This window comes from Oncorhynchus gorbuscha, linkage group LG14 (assembly GCF_021184085.1).
Source record: "Oncorhynchus gorbuscha isolate QuinsamMale2020 ecotype Even-year linkage group LG14, OgorEven_v1.0, whole genome shotgun sequence".
NCBI lineage: Eukaryota > Metazoa > Chordata > Actinopteri > Salmoniformes > Salmonidae > Oncorhynchus > Oncorhynchus gorbuscha.
The window spans coordinates 8,990,144-9,013,886 of NC_060186.1; the positions used below are offsets into that span (position 1 = coordinate 8,990,144).

The following is a 23,743-nucleotide window of genomic DNA, read 5'->3' on the forward strand; positions in this document are numbered from 1 at the left end:
AGGATAGGGATTAAGCCAGGATATCTTGGTGATCCTGGCTCAATTGATCCGTAATCCGGTTGCACTAAAGATGGATAGGGGGCAGGAGGATATGTTATGGTATAAATTACCATGGAGATTTATTCTGTGGAGCTAGCCTGCTCCAGACCAGGCTAAATTCCAGGATCTATTTAATCTCATCCCTAATGTCAGTCAGCAGTCACCACAAATGGAAACCAATAGTTATTTCACTGCTCACTATACATTGTTATCACATATAACTAGACCCACTGTCATTATTTAAACGTTTGTGATCATTAATTTCAATGATTTTGGATAAAAAATGATTTTTAGATGTTGCTATCATTAGATAATTTACAGTTTCCCATAGACTATATATAAAATGATAGAATATTAGGGCCACAGAGGGAGAAAAAAAAGACAAGTCATAATATTGTAACCAGTTGATTTAAAGGAGGACAGTTGTTAAAATGACAGATGCGGGGCATTTCGTGAAATTGTACTTCAGTATGGTTTCATAAACAAAGACATGCTGATGTGCCAGAATATTAAGTATCACATTGTCATAAGTATCAAAACTGTAAAAACAATATGTAGCTTTTCTGCAGAAAGAACCAGCCTCATAAATTTATGACTTTATCCTTTTTCTTCAGTGTGGCCCTAGTACTCTGTCATATAAACAAATACACATTCCATATGAATATAAAAACACAATGTGTAACATTATGTTCCTTTATTGAATAAGGACAAAACAAAGCAGGTAAACCATCAGCTCCTTTCGAAACTGAAGTCACAGTGACTCTACAAGATGGAAAGCACAGAATCCAAGCATATTATACAAAATGATACATACACATTCTGTCATGTTTGTCATTTATTGTCATGTCTTGTCCCTGTGCTCCCCATGCTATTCGTTTCCCTCTGCTGGTCTTGTTTGGTTCTATCCCTCTCTCTCCCCCTTCCCCTTTCACTCTCTCGCTCTCTCTTCTCTCTGTCGTTCCGTTCCTGCTCCCAGCTGTTCCTATTCCCCTAATCATCATTTAGTCTTCCCACACCTGTTCCCGATCCTTTCCCCTGATTAGACTCCCTATTTATTCCTTTGTGATCCGTTCCTGTTCCATCGGTTCCTTGTTTTGTATTCCATGCTGTAATTGCGTTTCGCCCTGTCCTGTCGTGTTTTTGCCGTGATTGTGTATCACCCTGTCCTGTCGTGTTTTGTGCCTTCTTCAGACGCTGCGTGTGAGCAGGTGTCTCAGTTGACTACGGCCTGCGCCTACCCGAAGCGACCTGCAGTCTGTGGCCGCTTCTCCAGTTGTTTTCCCTCTACTATCTAGAGGATTTCAGTTATTCGGTTTTGAGCATTAATAAACTCTGTTTCTGTTAAGTCGCGTTTGGGTCCTCCTTCACCTGCATAACAGAAGGAACCGATCCAAGAATGGACCCAGCGACTTCTGACGCTCGTTACACTGCCGTCGAGATCCAAGGAGCCATGCTCGGCAGACACGAGCAGGAATTGTCCGCTGCTCGCCAGGCCGTGGAAAACCTGGCTGCTCAGGTTTCCGACCTCTCTGGACAGTTCCAGAGTCTACGTCTCGTGCCACCTGTTACTTCCTGGCCTGCCGAGCCTCCAGAACCTAGGGTTAATAACCCACCTTGCTACTCCGGGCAGCCCACTGAGTGCCGCTCCTTTCTCACGCAGTGTGAGATTGTGTTCTCTCTCCAACCCAACACATACTCTAGAGAGAGAGCTCGGGTTGCTTACGTCATCTCACTCCTCACTGGCCGGGCTCGAGAATGGGGCACAGCTATCTGGGAGGCAAGGGCTGTTTGCTCTAACGATTTCCAGAACTTTAAAGAGGAGATGATTCGGGTTTTTGACCGTTCAGTTTTTGGTGGGGAGGCTTCTAGGGCCCTGGCTTCCTTATGCCAAGGTGAACGGTCCATAACGGATTATTCCATTGAGTTTCGCACTCTTGCTGCCTCTAGTGAGTGGAACGAGCCGGCGCTGCTCGCTCGTTTTCTGGAGGGACTCCACGCTGTGGTTAAGGATGAGATTCTCTCCCGGAGGTTCCTTCAGATGTGGACTCTTTGATTGCTCTCGCCATCCGCATAGAACGACGGGTAGATCTTCGTCACCGGGCTCGTGGAAGAGAGCTCGCATCAACGGTGTTTCCCTGCTCCGCATCGCAGCCATCTCCCCCTCTGGCTTTGAGACTGAGCCCATGCAGCTGGGAGGGATTCGCATCTCGAATAAGGAGAGGGAACGGAGGATCACCAACCGCCTGTGCCTCTATTGTGGAGTTGCTGGACATTTCGTTAATTCATGCCCAGTAAAAGCCAGAGCTCATCTGTAAGCGGAGGGCTACAGGTGAGCGCAACTACTCAAGTCTCTCCATCAAAGTCCTGTACTACTTTGTCGGTCCACCTACGCTGGACCGGTTCGGGCGCTACATGTAGTGCCTTGATAGACTCTGGGGCTGAGGGTTGTTTCATGGACGAAGCATGGGTTCGGAAACATGACATTCCTTTCAGAGAGTTAGATAAGCCTACGCCCATGTTCGCCTTAGATGGTAGTCATCTTCCCAGTATCAGATTTGAGACACTACCTTTAACCCTCACAGTATCTGGTAACCACAGTGAGACTATTTCTTTTTTGATTTTCCGTTCACCGTTTACACCTGTTGTTTTGGGTCATCCCTGGCTAGTATGTCATAATCCTTCTATTAATTGGTCTAGTAATTCTATCCTATCCTGGAACGTTTCTTGTCATGTGAAGTGTTTAATGTCTGCCATCCCTCCCGTTTCTTCTGTCCCTACTTCTCAGGAGGAACCTGGCGATTTGACAGGAGTGCCGGAGGAATATCATGATCTGCGCACGGTCTTCAGTCGGTCCCGAGCCAACTCCCTTCCTCCTCACCGGTCGTATGATTGTAGTATTGATCTCCTTCCGGGGACCACTCCTCCTCGAGGTAGACTATACTCTCTGTCGGCTCCCGAACGTAAGGCTCTCGAGGATTATTTGTCTGTGTCTCTTGACGCCGGTACCATAGTGCCTTCTTCCTCTCCGGCCGGGGCGGGGTTCTTTTTGTTAAGAAGAAGGACGGTACTCTGCGCCCCTGCGTGGATTATCGAGGGCTGAATGACATAACGGTTAAGAATCGTTATCCGCTTCCCCTTATGTCATCAGCCTTCGAGATTCTGCAGGGAGCCAGGTGCTTTACTAAGTTGGACCTTCGTAACGCTTACCATCTCGTGCGCATCAGAGAGGGGGACGAGTGGAAAACGGCGTTTAATACTCCGTTAGGGCATTTTGAGTACCGGGTTCTGCCGTTCGGTCTCGCCAATGCGCCAGCTGTTTTTCAGGCATTAGTTAATGATGTTCTGAGAGACATGCTGAACATTTTCGTTTTTGTCTATCTTGACGATATCCTGATTTTTTTCTCCGTCACTCGAGATTCATGTTCAGCACGTTCGACGTGTTCTACAGCGCCTTTTAGAGAATTGTCTCTATGTAAAGGCTGAGAAGTGCTCTTTTCATGTCTCCTCCGTTACTTTTCTCGGTTCCGTTATTTCCGCTGAAGGCATTCAGATGGATTCCGCTAAGGTCCAAGCTGTCAGTGATTGGCCCGTTCCAAGGTCACGTGTCGAGTTGCAGCGCTTTTTAGGTTTCGCTAATTTCTATCGGCGTTTCATTCGTAATTTCGGTCAAGTTGCTGCCCCTCTCACAGCTCTTACTTCTGTCAAGACGTGTTTTAAGTGGTCCGGTTCCGCCCAGGGAGCTTTTGATCTTCTAAAAGAACGTTTTACGTCCGCTCCTATCCTCGTTACTCCTGACGTCACTAGACAATTCATTGTCGAGGTTGACGCTTCAGAGGTAGGCGTGGGAGCCATTCTATCCCAGCGCTTCCAGTCTGACGATAAGGTTCATCCTTGCGCTTATTTTTCTCATCGCCTGTCGCCATCTGAGCGCAACTATGATGTGGGTAACCGTGAACTGCTCGCCATCCGCTTAGCCCTAGGCGAATGGCGACAGTGGTTGGAGGGGCGACCGTTCCTTTTGTCGTTTGGACAGACCATAAGAACCTTGAGTACATCCGTTCTGCCAAACGACTTAATGCCCGTCAAGCTCGTTGGGCGTTGTTTTTCGCTCGTTTCGAGTTTGTGATTTCTTACCGTCCGGGTAGCAAGAACACCAAGCCTGATGCCTTATCCCGTCTGTTTAGTTCTTCTGTGGCTTCTACTGATCCCGAGGGATTCTTCCTTATGGGCGTGTTGTCGGGTTAACAGTCTGGGGAATTGAAAGACAGGTTAAGCAAGCACTCACGCACACTGCGTCGCCGCGCGCTTGTCCTAGTAACCTCCTTTTCGTTCCTGTTTCCACTCGTCTGGCTGTTCTTCAGTGGGCTCACTCTGCCAAGTTAGCGGGTCATCCCGGTGTTCGAGGTACTCTTGCGTCTATTCGCCAGCGCTTTTGGTGGCCGACTCAGGAGCGTGACACGCGCCGTTTCGTGGCTGCCTGTTCGGACTGCGCGCAGACTAAGTCGGGTAACTCTCCTCCTGCCGGTCGTCTCAGACCGCTCCCCATTCCTTCTCGACCATGGTCTCACATTGCCTTAGACTTCATTACCGGTCTGCCTTTGTCTGCGGGGAAGACTGTGATTCTGACGGTTGTCGATAGGTTCTCTAAGGCGGCACATTTCATTCCCCTCGCTAAACTTCCTTCCGCTAAGGAGACGGCACAAATCATTATTGAGAATGTATTCAGAATTCATGGCCTCCCGTTAGACGCCGTTTCAGACAGAGGTCCGCAATTCACGTCACAGTTTTGGAGGGAGTTCTGTCGTTTGATTGGTGCGTCCGTCAGTCTCTCTTCCGGGTTTCATCCCCAGTCTAACGGTCAAGCAGAGAGGGCCAATCAGACGATTGGTCGCATACTACGCAGCCTTTCTTTCAGGAACCCTGCGTCTTGGGCAGAACAGCTCCCCTGGGCAGAATACGCTCACAATTCGCTTCCTTCGTCTGCTACCGGGTTATCTCCGTTTCAGAGTAGTCTGGGTTACCAGCCTCCTCTGTTCTCATCCCAGCTTGCCGAGTCCAGCGTTCCCTCCGCTCAAGCGTTTGTCCAACGTTGTGAGCGCACCTGGAGGAGGGTGAGGTCTGCACTTTGCCGTTACAGGGCACAGACGGTGAGAGCCGCCAATAAACGCAGGATTAAGAGTCCAAGGTATTGTTGCGGCCAGAGAGTGTGGCTTTCCACTCGCAACCTTCCTCTTACGACAGCTTCTCGTAAGTTGACTCCGCGGTTCATTGGTCCGTTCCGTGTCTCCCAGGTCGTCAATCCAGTCGCTGTGCGACTGCTTCTTCCGCGACATCTTCGTCGCGTCCATCCTGTCTTCCATGTCTCCTGTGTTAAGCCCTTTCTTCGCACCCCGTTCGTCTTCCCTCCCCCCTCCCGTCCTTGTCGAGAGCGCACCTATTTACAAGGTACATAAAATTATGGACATGCGTTCTCGGGGACGGGGTCACCAATACCTAGTGGATTGGGAGGGTTACGGTCCTGAGGAGAGGAGTTGGGTTCCGTCTCGGGACGTGCTGGACCGTTCGCTCATCGATGATTTCCTCCGTTGCCGCCAGGATTCCTCCTCGAGTGCGCCAGGAGGCGCTCGGTGAGTGGGGGGTACTGTCATGTTTGTCATTTATTGTCATGTCTTGTCCCTGTGCTCCCCATGCTATTCGTTTCCCTCTGCTGGTCTTGTTTGGTTCTATCCCTCTCTCCCCCTCCCCCTTTCACTCTCTCGCTCTCTCTTCTCTCTGTCGTTCCGTTCCTGCTCCCAGCTGTTCCTATTCCCCTAATCATCATTTAGTCTTCCCACACCTGTTCCCGATCCTTTCCCCTGATTAGACTCCCTATTTATTCCTTTGTGATCCGTTCCTGTTCCATCGGTTCCTTGTTTTGTATTCCATGCTGTAATTGCGTTTCGCCCTGTCCTGTCGTGTTTTTTGCCGTGATTGTGTATCACCCTGTCCTGTCGTGTTTTGTGCCTTCTTCAGACGCTGCGTGTGAGCAGGTGTCTCAGTTGACTACGGCCTGCGCCTACCCGAAGCGACCTGCAGTCTGTGGCCGCTTCTCCAGTTGTTTTCCCCTCTACTATCTAGAGGATTTCAGTTATTCGGTTTTGAGCATTAATAAACTCTGTTTCTGTTAAGTCGCGTTTGGGTCCTCCTTCACCTGCATAACACATTCAAAGGTCTGTATATAACACACCCTGCATGTCTGCACACTAAAATAAATGCAGGACAAATCCATACACATCAACTGAACAGACAAATGAATGGATGCAGTAGCCTCCCTGCAGCCTTGTATTACACACAGTATACCGCACAAACATCATAAGAGGCCAAATTCGTAAAAAAACGAACCCAAAAAAACCCAAATTCCTCTGCCACCGCAGGACATATTTAACCAAAATTGAAAGCACACATACTAACTAAAATAATTCAACACATATTGGTCCCTCAGCAGCCGACCACTGTCGTCATCAGGGAAGATTGCCGGATTGTCCCAGTCCATGGCTGGTGGCACTCTGGGGGCCCTCTCCTTCCTCAGGCAGGCCACATTGTGGAGGACAGCACAAGCCACAGTAATATCACATGCCCTAACAGGGCTGACCCTTAATTTGTGAAGGCAGTGAAAGCGTGCCTTCAGGAGGCCAAAGGTCATTTCAACTCTGGCCCTGGTCCTGGCATGGGCATGGGCATGGTTGTAGGCCTGCTGTGCTTCCTGGGGGTCTGTGAAAGGTGTCAGGAGAAAAGGCTGGCAGCCATACCCCCTGTCTCCCAGCAACACACCAGAGAATTCACCTGTCAACACAAAATCTCATCATTACTACCTCATAAACACAGTGATATTCTTGACACAGCCATGATGGTTATAAATAGGGGTTGTGTGGCTTACCTTGTGATAGGCACTGATAGATTTCAGAGGCCCGAAAGATTCTGGAGTCATGGACTGAGCCAGGCCATTTTGCCACAACATTGCTGATCATACAGTCAGCATTGCAGACCATCTGAAATCATAAGATGAGGAATATTACACCAATCAATGCACATCACTGGCAATGCAGAGTGTTCGTCAATGGACAATATCAAAAAGTTATGTTCACCTGAACATTAATGCTGTGAAAGGATTTCCTATTCACAAAATCGGCCTCATGGGCACCTGAGGGGGCTTTTATCCTTATGTGTGTGCAGTCCACTGCACCAATGACATTGGGGAAACCTGTCACACAAAGTAATGAGTATCCTACTATGTGTTAACAGTTGTCCTGTAATTTGTAGATCCTCTTACCTGCAATCCTATAGAACTCCTCTTTGATGTCACAGAGTCTTCTGTGGCCAGGGAAGGAGATGAAGACATCTGCTAATGCTTTGATAGCCAGACACACACTCCTTATTGTGCGTCAAATTGTGGCCTTGTTCAGCTGTTCTGCATCCCCCACTGAGTACAGGAAGGCTCCACTAGCAAAAAAGCGCAAGGCCACACAAACCATTTGCTCCACACTCAGTGCATGGCTCCGTGCAGTGCGGTGCTTAATCCTGGGACCCAGTAGTCTGCATAGATACCTGATGCCATCTGCAGAAAACCTGTATCTTTCATATAGATGGTCGTCAGGGAAGGCCAGTGGGTCCAACCGGTCCCTGAAGACCCTTTCTCGCCTGAAGGCTCTCCTCAGCACAAGTGCTTCTTCATCCACCACATCTCGCACGAATGGGCATGCCATTGTCAGAGCAGAAAGGAACACACAATTTTGGGCCTTCATATAGGCTAGTGGCCACACCTGGTGCTGGGGGGGGTGGGCAAAAGAGGGCGATGCCTTATAACGATGACTTGGTTGTACTGATTGCTGGGAAAATAAAAAAAACCTTAGAAAGATGCCACCGTCCTGTGTGCTCACAATAAGAGCTCATATGTCATGGCTCACTTGACTTTACGAGAATATACCTAATTTTTATTTTGAGCTGTGTCATCTTCTTGGAGCTGGGGGAGGAAATACAAATAATGATTAATACATGTGTGTTACAGTTAGCATACAGTGTACATTGAAGGCATCTCTCACCTCCCTCTCAAGTTTTTTTATTTCAAGGTCCAGTTTCCTAATTGTCCTCTTTTTTTATTTCGGACTCCAGTGCAAGATTTTCCATCTTTTTCTTCTTGTACTGAATGTCTATGTCTGCCAGTTCTATTTGGCGCCGGAGGTGGTTGCCATACAACTTTCTGATAGCTTGTGAGCTCTGTGAACACAATACAATTAGCGCAGCTGGAATTTGGCAGGATGTGGTGTCCTTTTATTAATACGCACTATGTTGCCAGGCTGGTTTTCCCACTGTATAGCATCTGGGTCCTGTAAAATAAATTAGATTTTTTGATTTTGATGAGGACTCCTCACCATTGTAGAGTAAATAGTACTTTCACAGTCTTACCATGATACCTCATGCCTTCTGGAATCCAGAGAGATGGTCTCCTCCTCATCATCATCGTCTCCATCATGTGCTGTTGCTGCTGCACTGGGGCCTTCACCCTATCACATTTAATCGGATTCATATTGAAGCTAGTAGACAAGACATGCCAGGCCTACAGTATGCCTTTGATGGAGTACTCACTGGATCAGCATCGTCTGGTGCTTGTGCTGGTGGCTCTAACAGGAACACAGTGCTGCCAGACACTGCAAGGCAATAGGTAAACCAAAGTCAGACAATCCAAATTGATTCAATATGAATGTGGTTGTATCCATTTACATTTACATTACATTTAAGTCATTTAGCAGACGCTCTTATCCAGAGCGACTTACAAATTGGTGCATTCACCTTATGACATCCAGTGGAACAGTCACTTTACAATAGTGCATCTAAATCTTAAAGGGGGGGGGTGAGAGGGAATGCTTATCCTATCCTAGGTATTCCTTAAAGAGGTGGGGTTTCAGGTGTCTCCGGAAGGTGGTGATTGACTCCGCTGTCCTGGCGTCGTGAGGGAGTTTGTTCCACCATTGGGGGGCCAGAGCAGCGAACAGTTTTGACTGGGCTGAGCGGGAGCTGTACTTCCTCAGTGGTAGGGAGGCGAGCAGGCCAGAGGTGGTATCCCATGTAGAGATGGAAGGACATACCTTGAATGAAGCGGGTGGCATCTTGGGAGGAACCTATGCTCGTCTCTTTCCCCCCAGGGATCCCCTCTAAGACGGGCCTGCCTTTATTTAGCTCCAAGGCCATGTCCTCTGCTGGGGTAAGGTCAGCCTTTGGTGACCCACCACCCGTGCCTTGTCTGTGGGTATTCTTTTTCACTGCTAATACAGACAATGTGTGAGCAGGCACCTTCTGGGTACAATATATGCTTGTGCTTTGTTAAATATTAGTCAGGGACCATACCATTCTGCAGAATGTTCTTGTATTTGATTTTGACCCGCTGCCATGTCCGTTTTGGCCCGTTCATGTTTAATCTACACACACACACACATTTAATGGAGTCACACTGCAAAAAATTACTTGGTATTTTTGTCTTGTTTTCAGTAAAAATATCAACAAAAAAAACTTAAATAAAGATGTATTTTCTTGATTTGCTAAATGATCTAGCAAAATAAGTATAGTTTAGACAAAAAATATAAACTTTAAGTAAATGTGTGCTTAAAACAAGCAAATAAAAATGTCAATATAATAAAAATTCTCTTGAAATAAGTTTACTTTTTCCATAAACACTTAATTTTAGAAAAGTTCTCGTTTCACTGGCAGATTTTTTTGCTTATTTTCCTAGGTAATTTTGCTCAAGAAAATATTCAAGATGTTTTTTAGATATTTTTTTTTTACTGAAAACAAGACAAAAACACTAAGTAAGAAAGACATTTTTGCAGTGCAGTGAGCAACCGACTTTGGGTCCTTTGAACGGCGCTATATAAATTAAAGTGATTATTATTATAGCTCATCTATTTATTCAATTAAATTTTATTTATATAGCACTTTTCACAATTGTTTCATTCTGTCAAAGCAGCTTTACATTAATGAAAGCAGGAGAAACACAAAAAAACGGTGGACAACATAAGAAGCAGAGTACAACGGCTAAGATTAAACCGTACTGAGCGTAGTAACGTTAAATAATAATGTAAGGCTTTAATAATAATTTATCATAGCTTTATACAGTGTGATGGACTTACTTTACACAATTTCACTCATATCTGCAGTGCATTTCAATTAAAAATTTAACCGTTTCATAATTACAGTACAACTGCGTTTTTGGAGCTGTGAATTAAATATTTGAATTGTAATTGTGATGTTTCAGCGGAGCGGTGAGTGTGTAATTGTGCACTACTTACGCATTCAGGCGGTCTGCAATACTTTGCCACGCTTTTTCTCTTTGCTTTATCACTGTGGCGGTGTTGCCTTTCTTCTTAATTATATCTTTTACCTCCTCGTATGCCTCCATGAGGATTTGTGCTTCCGACTGGGAAAAGTACGCGGCTCTAGTTGCCATGGTAAATCAATTAATCTGTGATCTGTGGCGGGGTCTATTTGAGTGAGCCGTGAGCGCGCACCTATCCAGGATTGGTTTCACCTGGCTTAATGAATCCGTGTCTGCTCATCCTGGCTTGGTCTTTGTGCAACCAATTAAGCCTGGACGCACATGTTTTGGCTTCATTGAGCTCAGCTGAGTCATTTATCCCGGATGTCTTAATTCTACTTTTGTGCAACAGGCCCCTGGCCTACCCAAACATATAACAAAAACACAAAATACAATGACCAAGGCGTGACACTCGTTACCTGTATAAAAGACACCTGTCCACACACTCAATCCTCTCCACAATGGCCAAGACCAGAGAACTGTGTAAGGACATCAGGGATAAAATTGTAGACCTGCACAAGGCTGGGATGAGCTACAGGAAAATAGACAAGCAGCTTGGTGAGAAGGCAACAATTATTAGAAAATGGAAGAAGTTCAAGATGACGGTCAATCACCCTCAGTCTGGGGCTTCATCTAAGATCTCACCTCGTGGGGCATCAGTGATCATGAGGAAGGTGAGGGATCAGCCCAGAACTACACGGCAGGACCTGGTCAATGACCTGAAGAGAGCTGGGACCACAATCTCAAAGAAAACCATTAGTAACACACGACGCCATCATGGATTAAAATGTGTGCAAACCAGGTCAAGAACTACAGGAAACGTATGATCTCTGTAATTGCAAACAAAGGTTTCTGTACCAAATATTATGTTCTGCTTTTTTGATGTATCAAATACTTATGTCATGCAATAAAATGCAAATTAATTACTTAAAAATCATACAATGTGATTTTCTGGATTTTTGTTTTAGATTCAGTCTCTCACAGTTGAAGTGTACCTATGATATAAAATGACAGACCTCTACATGCTTTGTAAGTAGGAAACCTGCAAAATCGTCAGTTATCAAATACTTGTTCTCCCCACTGTATATCAATGATGTCGCTATTGCTGCTGGTGATTCTTTGATCCACATCTACGCAGACGACACCACTGTGTACATCTGGCCCTTTGGACACTGTGTTAACAAACCTCCAAACGAGCTTCATCGCCATACAACACTCCTTCCGTGGCCTCTAACAGCTTTTAAAATGCTAGTAAAACTAAATGCATGCTCTTCAACCGATTGCTGCTCGCCCGACTAGCCTCACTACTCGGGACGGTTCTGACCTAGAATATGTGGACAACTACAAATACCTAGGTGTCTGGTTAGACTGTAAACTCTCCTTCCAGACTCACATTAAGCATCTCCAATCCAAAATGAAATCTAGAATCTAGAACCTATTTCGCAACTGACTATCCTACCGATCGTTGACTTCGATGTCATTTACAAAATTGCCCCCAACACTCTACTCAGACTATATCCAGTTTGCTATCACAGTGCCATCTCTTTTATCACCAAAGCCCCATATACTACCCACCACTGCGACCTGTATTCTCTCATTGGCTGGCCCTCACTACATGTCCTTCGCCAAACCCATTCACTCTAGGTCATCTGTAAGTCTCTGCTAGGTAAAGCCCCGCCTTATCTCAGCTTACTGGTCACCAAAACAACACCCACCCATAGCAGCGCTCCAGCAGGTATATTTCACTGGTCATCCCCAAAGCCAACACTTTCTTTGGCCGCCTTTCCTTCCAGTTCTGTGCTGCCAATGACTGGAACGAATTGCAAAAATCTCTGAAGCTGGAATCTTATATCTCCCTCTCAAACTTTAACCATCAGCTGTCTGAGCAGCTTACCGATCACTGTACCTGTACACAGCCCATCTGTAAAAAGCACACCTGACTACCTCCTCCCCATATTATTACTTAACCTCTTGCTCTTTTTAACCCCAGTATCTCCACTTGCACATCATCTGCACATCTTTCACTCCAGTATTAATGCTACATTGTAATTATTTTCGCCTCTAGGGCCGATTTATTGCCTTACCTCCCTACTCTTCTACATTTGCAAACACTGTACAGATTTTTCAAATGTTTCTTTTCTTTTGTGTTATTGACTGTACATGTATGTGTAACTCTGTGTTTTTGTCACACTGCTTTGCTTTATCTTGGCCAGATCGCAGTTGTAAATGAGAACTGGTTCTCAACTGGCCTACCGGGTTAAATAAAGGTCAAATAACAAAAGTGCTGTACCTCAGCTCAGGTTAGATTGTTTTCTCTCACCACCCTGTACAGTAGGTGGAGACAATGCACCTTTTGAGTGTAGTCTGCCAACAAACCTTGAAGAAACAGCAGCAGCAGCAGGTCGGGGTTGACACTTGCTCCATGTAACAGTTTGTTTTTTGTGTCCTGTTTGTTCAGGCAGTTGTTGCGAGCTGTCCCAGTGGATTCTCTTTAGTCCCCGTAGGAGTAATGCTTGATATGATTTTGATGTGATAACATGGTTTGGTATTGTCTAAGACCTCGTTGTTCCTTGTATGAGATATTGCTGAACCTATACTTGCCGTATTCACAGGATAACACAAGTGGACTTTATTCAAAAAGATGGGGGGAAATGAAAAGTATTGCCTTTCATTTATTTGAAAATATATACACAGAGGACAATGTTATAAGTATTTATTTTTAAAAACAGAAACTGCAACAATCCAGACTTATCACCACACACAGTAACTCCCAACAATACCCTCAGGCCAATCTACAAATGCACAAAAGTACTGTAACATAGCTCTACGTATTGTGCACATGGTTTGCTATGCAGGGGTATTCAACTCGTGCGAAGTCCAGAGACTGCTGGTTTTCTGTTCTACTTGATAAGTAATTGCATCCACTTGGTGGTCTAAATCTGTCTCTGAATAGAAGGGAACCATGAAAGAATGCAGTGGAACTGGTTTCGAGGTCCAGAGTTGCGTTTGAGGGTTGTAGTGTACGTCATCGTATATGACAACCAGATAGTCCACATCAGGGGAGTCAAACTCTTTCCACGGAGGGTCGAGTGTCTGCGGGTTTTTGGTTTATCCTTTCAATTAAGACCTAGACAACCAGGTGAGGGGAATTCCTTACTAAATAGTGACCTTAATTAATCATTGAAGAACAAGGGAGGAGCAAAAACCCACAGACACTCAACCTTCTGTGGAATGAGTTTGACACATGGTCAACATGAAGAACATGCTCCGAGAGCAACGTCCATGGTTCCAGAAATGGGTGTGGTGGAATGGAGAATCACCGGCTAACACAAACAGGATCCCTGGTGTTGACCACTTGTTCAATTTGACTGCCAGTTATCGACTGGATTCTGACATCAAGGTTCCTTATGGGTCGCTTGTTGAGGTAACCAGTGAGGATAACATCTTTGAGATGCCCAAGAAGGACAAATTAGTCTGCTGGGTAGTGAGCAACTGGAACCCAAACTACAAGAGGGTACAGGTGTTCAACGAGCTCAGTAGGCATGTCCAAGTAGAGGCCTATGGGAGACATTTTAGTAGATACCTAGAAAGAAAAGACTACCGAAAGACACTGTCCAGCTGTATTAAAACCAACAATAGTTAAAAGGGTTTCAATTGTAGGTTCTGTGTTGGTACAATACGTGGAGGATTTGTTATTAGCGTCAAAATACGAGAAACTCATATGCGAGACCGCACCACATTGGTAGACAATTTGGCGGAACAGCGTCATAAAGCATGTATGACAAAGCACAACATGTTACTAGTGCAAGATGGACAAACTGGGAGTTAACGTTAAATGGGGAAAATCTACAATTTCATAAGATTTGTGCTTTTAATCCTGCGTTGTTAGGATGGTGAGTCGCATACATGTGACCCAGATCAGATTACTCCGAAACCTAGGCCTGATTTGCAAGAGACAGCATTGGAATCAGGAAAAGTATTGTATCCAGATGGCTCTAGTTACATGAACACAAAAGGGAAGAGAGAAAAGGGGCATGCTGTGTGTGGTAAGCATTTGGAGTAATTCATCATTTGGGTACATTGTGGTCACCAGCATGTTAGCAGCGACAGGAACACCAATAATAATGGTCTGGAGGTAGATGTATTATTAGAATCATGTCAGTTAACCAGTATATTAGCAGTGGTGAAATGTGAAGCTCATACTAGTCGTACAGATAAAATCGCCATTAGGTGGCTGCCTTGGGGAGAGAAAGTGTTATGGAACCACATGTATATATTGCGGATTCCTTACGATGAGACATTGGCTAAATTTGCCACAGGAAAACGTATTGAAGATTCTCGGTGAAATGCCAGGGGAATGAATTCTACATCAAATCAAAGTTTATTTGTCACGTGCGCAGAATACAACAGTGAAATGCTCACTTACAGGGTCGAACCAAAAGTGCAAAAAAGGTATTAGGTGAACAAAAGAAATAAAACAACAGTAAAAAGACAAGCTATAAAAGTAGTGAGGCTACATAGTCAGGCTGATTGAGGCAGTAACATGTAAATATGGTTAAAGGTAACACATTTAAATTATATATATATATATAATAAATAACCTTTATTTAAACAGGCAAGTCAGTTAAGAACATATTCTTATTTTCAATGACGGCCTGGGAACAGTGGGTTAACTGCCTGTTCAGGGGCAGAACAACAGATTTGTACCTTGTCAGCTCAGGGGTTTGAACTCACAACCTTCCGGTTACTAGTCTAACGCTCTAACCACTATGCTACGCTGCCATGACTGAACTATCATTGCAAATGCAGAAGGCCTTAGGGTTTGTGGTTTTATTTTTTAAATACATATACATTTTATGTTGTCTTGTTCTGGAATGGGATTCTAGAATGGACGAAAGGGTGTAGGGAATTAGCATAAATAAATATGCATAGCTTATCACAATATTAATGCTGTTATGTGTGTGTGTCTTTTTGTTGCTTTCCAAGTCTTGTGCTATTACACTCTTAGGAACCAGAAGTGGGAAGTGGAGAAACCAACGCTGCTCCATCTGCCATTGAACAAGACGGCAGATTCAGCTGGAATGGCATTTTATTGTGTGATCATAGTTCCGAGGCCATAAGTCTCTGAATTTGTACACCTTGCGGTGATTGTTTGTTCATTTGTTTGTTTGTTTAATATGGCTGGGGGCAGTATTGAGTAGCTTGGATGAATAAGGTGCCCAGAGTAAACTGCCTGCTACTCAGGCCCAGAAGCTAAGATATGCATATTATTAGTAGATTTGGATAGAAAACACTCTGAAGTTTCTAAAACTGTTTGAATGATGTCGGTGAGTATAACAGAACTCATATGGCAGGCAAAAACCGGAGAAAAAATCCAACCAGGAAGTGGAAAATCTGAGGTTTGTAGGTTTGCCTATCCAATATACAGTGTCTATGAGGTCATATTGCACTTCCTAAGGCTTCCACTAGATGTCAACAGTCTTTAGAACCTTGTTTGATGGTTCTACTGTGAAGGATGGGGGAATAAGAGCTGATTGAATCATGGGTCTGGCAGAGTGCCACGAGCTCATTCAGGCGCACCCCCGTGAGAGTTAGCTGCTTCCATTGCATTTCTACAGACAAAGGAATTCTCCGGTTGAAACATTATTGAAGATTTATGTTAAAAACATCCTAAAGATTGATTCTATACACTGTTTGACATGTTTCTACGAACTGTAATGGAATTTTTAAACTTTTCGTCTGGACTAAGAGTGCCTGCGCGTTGTGAATTTTGATTTTTTTTAAACTAAACGCGCAAACAAAAAGGAGGTATTTGGACATAAATCATGGACTTTATCGAACAAAACAAACATTTATTGTGGAACTGGGATTCCTGGGAGTGCATTCTGATGAAGATCATCAAAGGTAAGTGAATATTTATAATGCTATTTCTGACTTTGTTGACTTCACAACATGGCGGGTACCTGTATGGGTTGTGTTTGTGTCTGAACGCCGTACTCAGATTATAGCATGGTGTGCTTTTTCCGTAAAGTGTTTTAGAAATCTGACACAGCGGTTGCATTAAGGAGAGGATTATCTAAAGTTCCGTGCATAACACTTGTATTTTCATCAACATTTATGATGAGTATATCTGTAAATTCATGTGGCTCTGCAAAATCACAGGATGTTTTGGAGGCAAAACATTACTGAACATAACGCGCCAATGTAAACTAAGATTTAATATAAATATGAACTTTATCGAACAAAACATACATGTATTGTGTAACATGAAGTCCTATGAGTGTCATCTGATGAGATCATCAAAGGTTAGTGATTCATTTGATCTCTATTTCTGTTTTTTGTGACTCCTCTCTTTGGCTGGAAAAATGGTTGTGTTTTTCTGTGACTAGGTACTGACCTAACATAATCAGATGTCATAAAGCCTTTTTGAAATCGGACACTGTGGTGGGATTAACAACAAGTTTATCTGTAAAATAGTGTAAAATACTTGTATATTTGAGGAATTTTAATTATGAGATTTCTGTTGTTTGAATTTGGCGCACTGCATTTTCACGGCTTTGTAGCAGGTCATTTACTCTGGGCATGCTTTTCATCCTGATGTGAAAATACTGACCCCTACCCCAAAGAAGTTAGGGAGTAATCAGGGTACTATCTGGTTACCTTCTTCCTGTTGGGGCATAAACTGTAAGGTTTGGATAGAGGAAGTGTCTTAAGTGGAATATAAATATCTGGATGGCACAAATGTTGGGTTGTCTGATTACAGCTGTACAGAACCTTTGGGATAGAATTAAACTTGGTTAAAGCTTCTTTAGGGTCCATGGGTTATTTACTCTGAAAAATTAGAACCTAACACTAGGTTTCCATCTAATTGAGAGATTTCCATGCAAATATTGTAAAATCTGCAGAAATACAATATAGGTATTTTCCCATCAGTTGTTTCCATCAAATTGACATGTTGCAGATTAAAGTCTGTGTGTAAATACTTAGCGCACATACAAATTACTTTTGCTGTTAAATTCCCATAAACTGAATTTAAAAAATACAGGTTAAATGGGTTTCCAATTCTATTTTCAACTCTCGGCCAACTGATGGTTTTGTCACAAAAAATGGTGCGTAGGTATAACAATAGTTCCCCCTCTGATAGTGGCAGGTGCACTCTAGTCAACAGCTTGTAGACACAGTGTGGGTATAGTCTACGACATGATGAGATTATTATGGACCAAAGTTTGAGAATGATTTTATTTATCAAATGGCAGCCAAGCTTCGATCATCATGTCGACAAAATAAGACCCTCAATATTTATTGAAAGGAGCATTTGGGGCGGCAGGTAGCCTAGTGGTTAGAGTGTTGGACTAGGAACCAAAAGGTTGCTAGATCAAATCCGTGAGCTGACAAGATAAAAATCTGTCATTCTGCCCCTGAACCCACTGTTCCTAGGCCGTCATTGAAAATAAGAATTTGTTCTTAACTGACTTGCCTAGTTAAATAAAAGATAAATAAATACAATACACAGCAGAGAAAATAGGGGGGAATGTGCAATATGACTTGTTACTAAAAAATTTCAAATGTTAACATCATGTAATGTACAAGTGCTGTCCGTGAACATTATACTGTTTTTACTTTTTGAGAGAATTGAAATTGATGTGAGAATGCAATGAATTTTAAATATTGTTAAAGATTTGTGGATATTTGTATTAATGTTGACCACCTCACAGCAGTCACATCACTTCCACCTGCTTGATCAGTTCAGAATATGCACTCATTTACTCCACTGCCCAGATCAGATATTTGACCCACAGAAAAACTACAACGGCCCAAACAGAGCAAACCCTTTGCATATATTTGTTTTTGCATTGTTTACCTACCTTCACAAAACAAAGGAAACCATACAACCTTACTGCACAGACAGAAAGATAAATAGGTTGTTTTCTTATTGAGCCTTTGAGTATGCTTTGAAAGGGGGAGGGGGAAAGTACAGTTGTGAGGAATTTCCTGCACAATGAAAAGAGTTGTAAGATCTTAAAGATATGTCATGTACTGAATGGAATGTTGTCCCACTCCTTCAATGGCTTTGCGAAGTTGCTGGATATTGGCGAGAACTGGAACACGTCAATCCAGAGCATCCCAAACATGCTCAATTGGTGACATGTCTGGTGAGTATGCAGGTCATAAAAGAACTGAGACATTTTCAGTTTCCAGGAATTGTGTACAGATCCTTGCGACATGGGGCCTTGCATTGTCATGCTGAAACATGAAACATTGTCATGCTGAAACATGACGAGGTCTCAGGACCTCGTCCCGGTATCTCTGTTCAAATTGCCATTGATAAAATTGAACTGTGTTTGTTGTCTGTAGCTTATGCCTGCCCACAACATAACCTCACCGCCACCGTGGGGCACTATTCACAACGTTGACATCAGCAAACTTTTTGGGATCTTTTATTACATGATGAAGACCTAAGGGTCAAAACGTGGTAAATAAATATCTCCTGGGAGCATGAGAAGCAGTGTGCAGTGTTTTCCTTTCTGTTTTACATATTTTATTTCAGCTCATGAAACATGGAACCAACACTTTACATGTTGCATTCTTATTTATATATTCAGAAAGTATTCAGAACCCTTGACTTTTTCAACACATTCCACTTGGAGGTTGCCAAAAGGCTCCTAATGATTCTCAGAAAATGAGAAACAACATTCTTTGGTCTGAAGAAACGAAGATTGAACTCTTTGGCCTAAATGCCAAGCTTCGCATCAAGAGGAAACCTAGCACCATCCCTAGGGTGAAGCATGGTGGTGGCAGCATCATGCTGTGGGGATGATTTTCAGCAGCAGGGACTGGGAGACTAGTCAGGATGAGGCAATGAAAACCTGCTCCAGAGCACTCAGGACCTCAGACTGGGGCGAAGGTTCACCTTCCAACAGGAGAACAACCCTAAGCACACAGCCAAGACAACACAAGAATGTCCTTGAATGGCCCAGCCAGAGACCGGGCTTGAATCCAATCGAACATCTCTGGAGAAACCTAAAAACAACTGTGTAGCAACGCTCTCTATCCAATCTGAAAGGAGGATCTGCCGAGAGGAATGGGAAAAACTCCCCAAATACAGGTGTGCCAAGCTTGAAGCATCATACCCAAGAATACTCAAGGCTGTAATCACTGCCAAAGGTGCTTCAACAAAGTCCTAAGTAAAGGGTCTGAATACTTATGTAAATATGATTTTTCAGTAAAACAATATTTGCAGGATTGTCTAAAACCTGTTTTTGCTTTATCATTATGGGGTAGTGTGTGTAGATTGATGAGGATTAAAAAAACGCATTTTAGAAAAACTCTGTAACGTAATCTTTTGGGGAAAAGGTCAAGGGGTCTGAATACTTTCCGAATGCACTGTAGATCATTGTCACGGTCAGACTACAGCTATAGGCTAAAGAAAATCTCAATCTGGCTATGAGCCTCGCCCCCATGAGCTTTTAGATTCTGTGAGAATAAATTGCAACACATCAGACCACAGACAGATACTGAACGCAGACAGATACATTCTGACAGGAAGCAGGGCCACAACCACAATACAATGAAAACAGGCTTCCTATAGGCTTGGCATGTGTTGTATAAAAGGCTGGCAGATTGATTAAATAATTATTATTTGATATTGTATGTTTTATTTTGAAAAGCTTTAGTTGAAAAGTAAAGTGTACCTGTTCATTCATTTGAAATGCAATTGAATACAGGTCCACAAGTCATTTTGCTTTCAGTGATGAGGCATGATTCACTTGACCACATCTACGTAGTTCCTGTAGCAGCATTGCTAGACTAGTCTAGCCCACAAACTTACATGGTTCCTACTAGAATAAACCAGAAGCAGAATGTCATGTTTGTCATTTATTATCATGTCTTGTCCCTGTGCTCCCCATGCTATTCGTTTCCCTCTGCTGGTCTTATTTGGTTCTTTCCCTCCTTCTATCCCTCTCTCTCCCCCTCCCTCTCTCACTCTCTCGCTCTCTCTTCTCTCTATCGTTCCGTTCCTGCTCCCAGCTGTTCCTATTCCCCTAATCATCATTTAGTCTTCCCACACCTGTTCCCGATCCTTTCCCCTGATTAGAGTCCCTATTTATTCCTTTGTGATCCGTTCCTGTCCCGTCGGTTCCTTGTATTGTATTCACCATGCTGTGATTGCGTTTCGCCCTGTCCTGTCGTGTTTTTGCTGTGATTGTGTATCGCCCTGTCCTGTCGTGTTTTTTTGCCTTCATCAGATGCTGCGTGTGAGCAGGTGTCTCTGTCGACTACGGCCTGCGCCTACCCGAAGCGACCTGCAGTCTGTGGCCGCTTCTCCAGTTATTTCCCCTCTACAAGTCTAGAGGATTTCTGTTATTCCCTGTTTGGACTTAAATAAACTCTGTTTCTGTTAAGTCGCTTTTGGGTCCTCTTTCACCTGCATGACAGAAGGAACCGACAGAGGAATGGACCCAGCGACTTCAGACGCTCGTTACACTGCCGTCGAGATCCAAGGAGCCATGCTCGGCAGACACGAGCAGGAATTGTCCGCTGCTCGCCATGCCGTGGAGAACCTGGCCGCTCAGGTTTCCGACCTCTCTGGACAGTTCCAGAGTCTACGTCTCGTGCCACCTGTTACTTCCTGGCCTGCCGAGCCTCCAGAACCTAGGGTTAATAACCCACCTTGCTACTCCGGGCAGCCCACTGAGTGCCGCTCCTTTCTCACGCAGTGTGAGATTGTGTTCTCTCTCCAACCCAACACATACTCTAGAGAGAGAGCTCGGGTTGCTTACGTCATTTCACTCCTTACTGGCCGGGCTCGAGAATGGGGCACAGCTATCTGGGAGGCAAGGGCTGATTGCTCTAACAAATTCCAGAACTTTAAAGAGGAGATGATTCGGGTTTTTGACCGTTCAGTTTTTGGTGGGGAGGCTTCTAGGGCCCTGGCCTCCTTATGCCAAGGTGAACGGTCCATAACGGATTATTCCATTGAGTTTCGCACTCTTGCTGCCTCTAGTGAGTGGAACGAGCCGGCGCTGCTCGCTCGTTTTCTGGAGGGACTCCACGCAGTGGTTAAGGATGAGATTCTCTCCCGGGAGGTTCCTTCAGATGTGGACTCTTTGATTGCTCTCGCCATCCGCATAGAACGACGGGTAGATCTTCGTCACCGGGCTCGTGGAAGAGAGCTCGCATCAACGGTGTTTCCCTGCTCCGCATCGCAACCATCTCCCTCCTCTGGCTTTGAGACTGAGCCCATGCAGCTGGGAGGGATTCGCATCTCGAATAAGGAGAGGGAACGGAGGATCACCAACCGCCTGTGCCTCTATTGCGGAGTTGCTGGACATTTTGTTAATTCATGTCCAGTAAAAGCCAGAGCTCATCTGTAAGCGGAGGGCTACAGGTGAGCGCAACTACTCAAGTCTCTCCATCAAGGTCCTGTACTACTTTGTCGGTCCACCTACGCTGGACCGGTTCGGGTGCTACATGTAGTGCCTTGATAGACTCTGGGGCTGAGGGTTGTTTCATGGACGAAGCATGGGTTCGGAAACATGACATTCCTTTCAGAGAGTTAGATAAGCCTACGCCCATGTTCGCCTTAGATGGTAGTCATCTTCCCAGTATCAGATTTGAGACACTACCTTTAACCCTCACAGTATCTGGTAACCACAGTGAGACTATTTCTTTTTTGATTTTCCGTTCACCGTTTACACCTGTTGTTTTGGGTCATCCCTGGCTAGTATGTCATAATCCTTCTATTAATTGGTCTAGTAATTCTATCCTATCCTGGAACGTTTCTTGTCATGTGAAGTGTTTAATGTCTGCCATCCCTCCCGTTTCTTCTGTCCCTACTTCTCAGGAGGAACCTGGCGATTTGACAGGAGTGCCGGAGGAATATCATGATCTGCGCACGGTCTTCAGTCGGTCCCGAGCCAACTCCCTTCCTCCTCACCGGTCGTATGATTGTAGTATTGATCTCCTTCCGGGGACCACTCCTCCTCGAGGTAGACTATACTCTCTGTCGGCTCCCGAACGTAAGGCTCTCGAGGATTATTTATCTGTGTCTCTTGACGCCGGTACCATAGTGCCTTCTTCCTCTCCGGCCGGGGCGGGGTTCTTTTTGTTAAGAAGAAGGACGGTACTCTGCGCCCCTGCGTGGATTATCGAGGGCTGAATGACATAACGGTTAAGAATCGTTATCCGCTTCCCCTTATGTCATCAGCCTTCGAGATTCTGCAGGGAGCCAGGTGCTTTACTAAGTTGGACCTTCGTAACGCTTACCATCTCGTGCGCATCAGAGAGGGGGACGAGTGGAAAACGGCGTTTAACACTCCGTTAGGGCATTTTGAGTACCGGGTTCTGCCGTTCGGTCTCGCCAATGCGCCAGCTGTTTTTCAGGCATTAGTTAATGATGTTCTGAGAGACATGCTGAACATTTTTGTTTTTGTCTATCTTGACGATATCCTGATTTTTTCTCCGTCACTCGAGATTCATGTTCAGCACGTTCGACGTGTTCTACAGCGCCTTTTAGAGAATTGTCTCTACGTAAAGGCTGAGAAGTGCTCTTTTCATGTCTCCTCCGTTACTTTTCTCGGTTCCGTTATTTCCGCTGAAGGCATTCAGATGGATTCCGCTAAGGTCCAAGCTGTCAGTGATTGGCCCGTTCCAAGGTCACGTGTCGAGTTGCAGCGCTTTTTAGGTTTCGCTAATTTCTATCGGCGTTTCATTCGTAATTTCGGTCAAGTTGCTGCCCCTCTCACAGCTCTTACTTCTGTCAAGACGTGTTTTAAGTGGTCCGGTTCCGCCCAGGGAGCTTTTGATCTTCTAAAAGAACGTTTTACGTCCGCTCCTATCCTCGTTACTCCTGACGTCACTAGACAATTCATTGTCGAGGTTGACGCTTCAGAGGTAGGCGTGGGAGCCATTCTATCCCAGCGCTTCCAGTCTGACGATAAGGTTCATCCTTGCGCTTATTTTTCTCATCGCCTGTCGCCATCTGAGCGCAACTATGATGTGGGTAACCGTGAACTGCTCGCCATCCGCTTAGCCCTAGGCGAATGGCGACAGTGGTTGGAGGGGGCGACCGTTCCTTTTGTCGTTTGGACAGACCATAAGAACCTTGAGTACATCCGTTCTGCCAAACGACTTAATGCCCGTCAAGCTCGTTGGGCGTTGTTTTTCGCTCGTTTCGAGTTTGTGATTTCTTACCGTCCGGGTAGCAAGAACACCAAGCCTGATGCCTTATCCCGTCTGTTTAGTTCTTCTGTGGCTTCTACTGATCCCGAGGGGATTCTTCCTTATGGGCGTGTTGTCGGGTTAACAGTCTGGGGAATTGAAAGACAGGTTAAGCAAGCACTCACGCACACTGCGTCG

General features: G+C 44.7%; 1 pseudogene; it reads right to left on the reverse strand.

Moving 5' to 3' along the window:
• Positions 1–697: 697 nt before the first annotated feature.
• On the reverse strand, positions 698–10,376 carry LOC123994383 (annotated as a pseudogene).
• Positions 10,377–23,743: the final 13,367 nt, after the last annotated feature.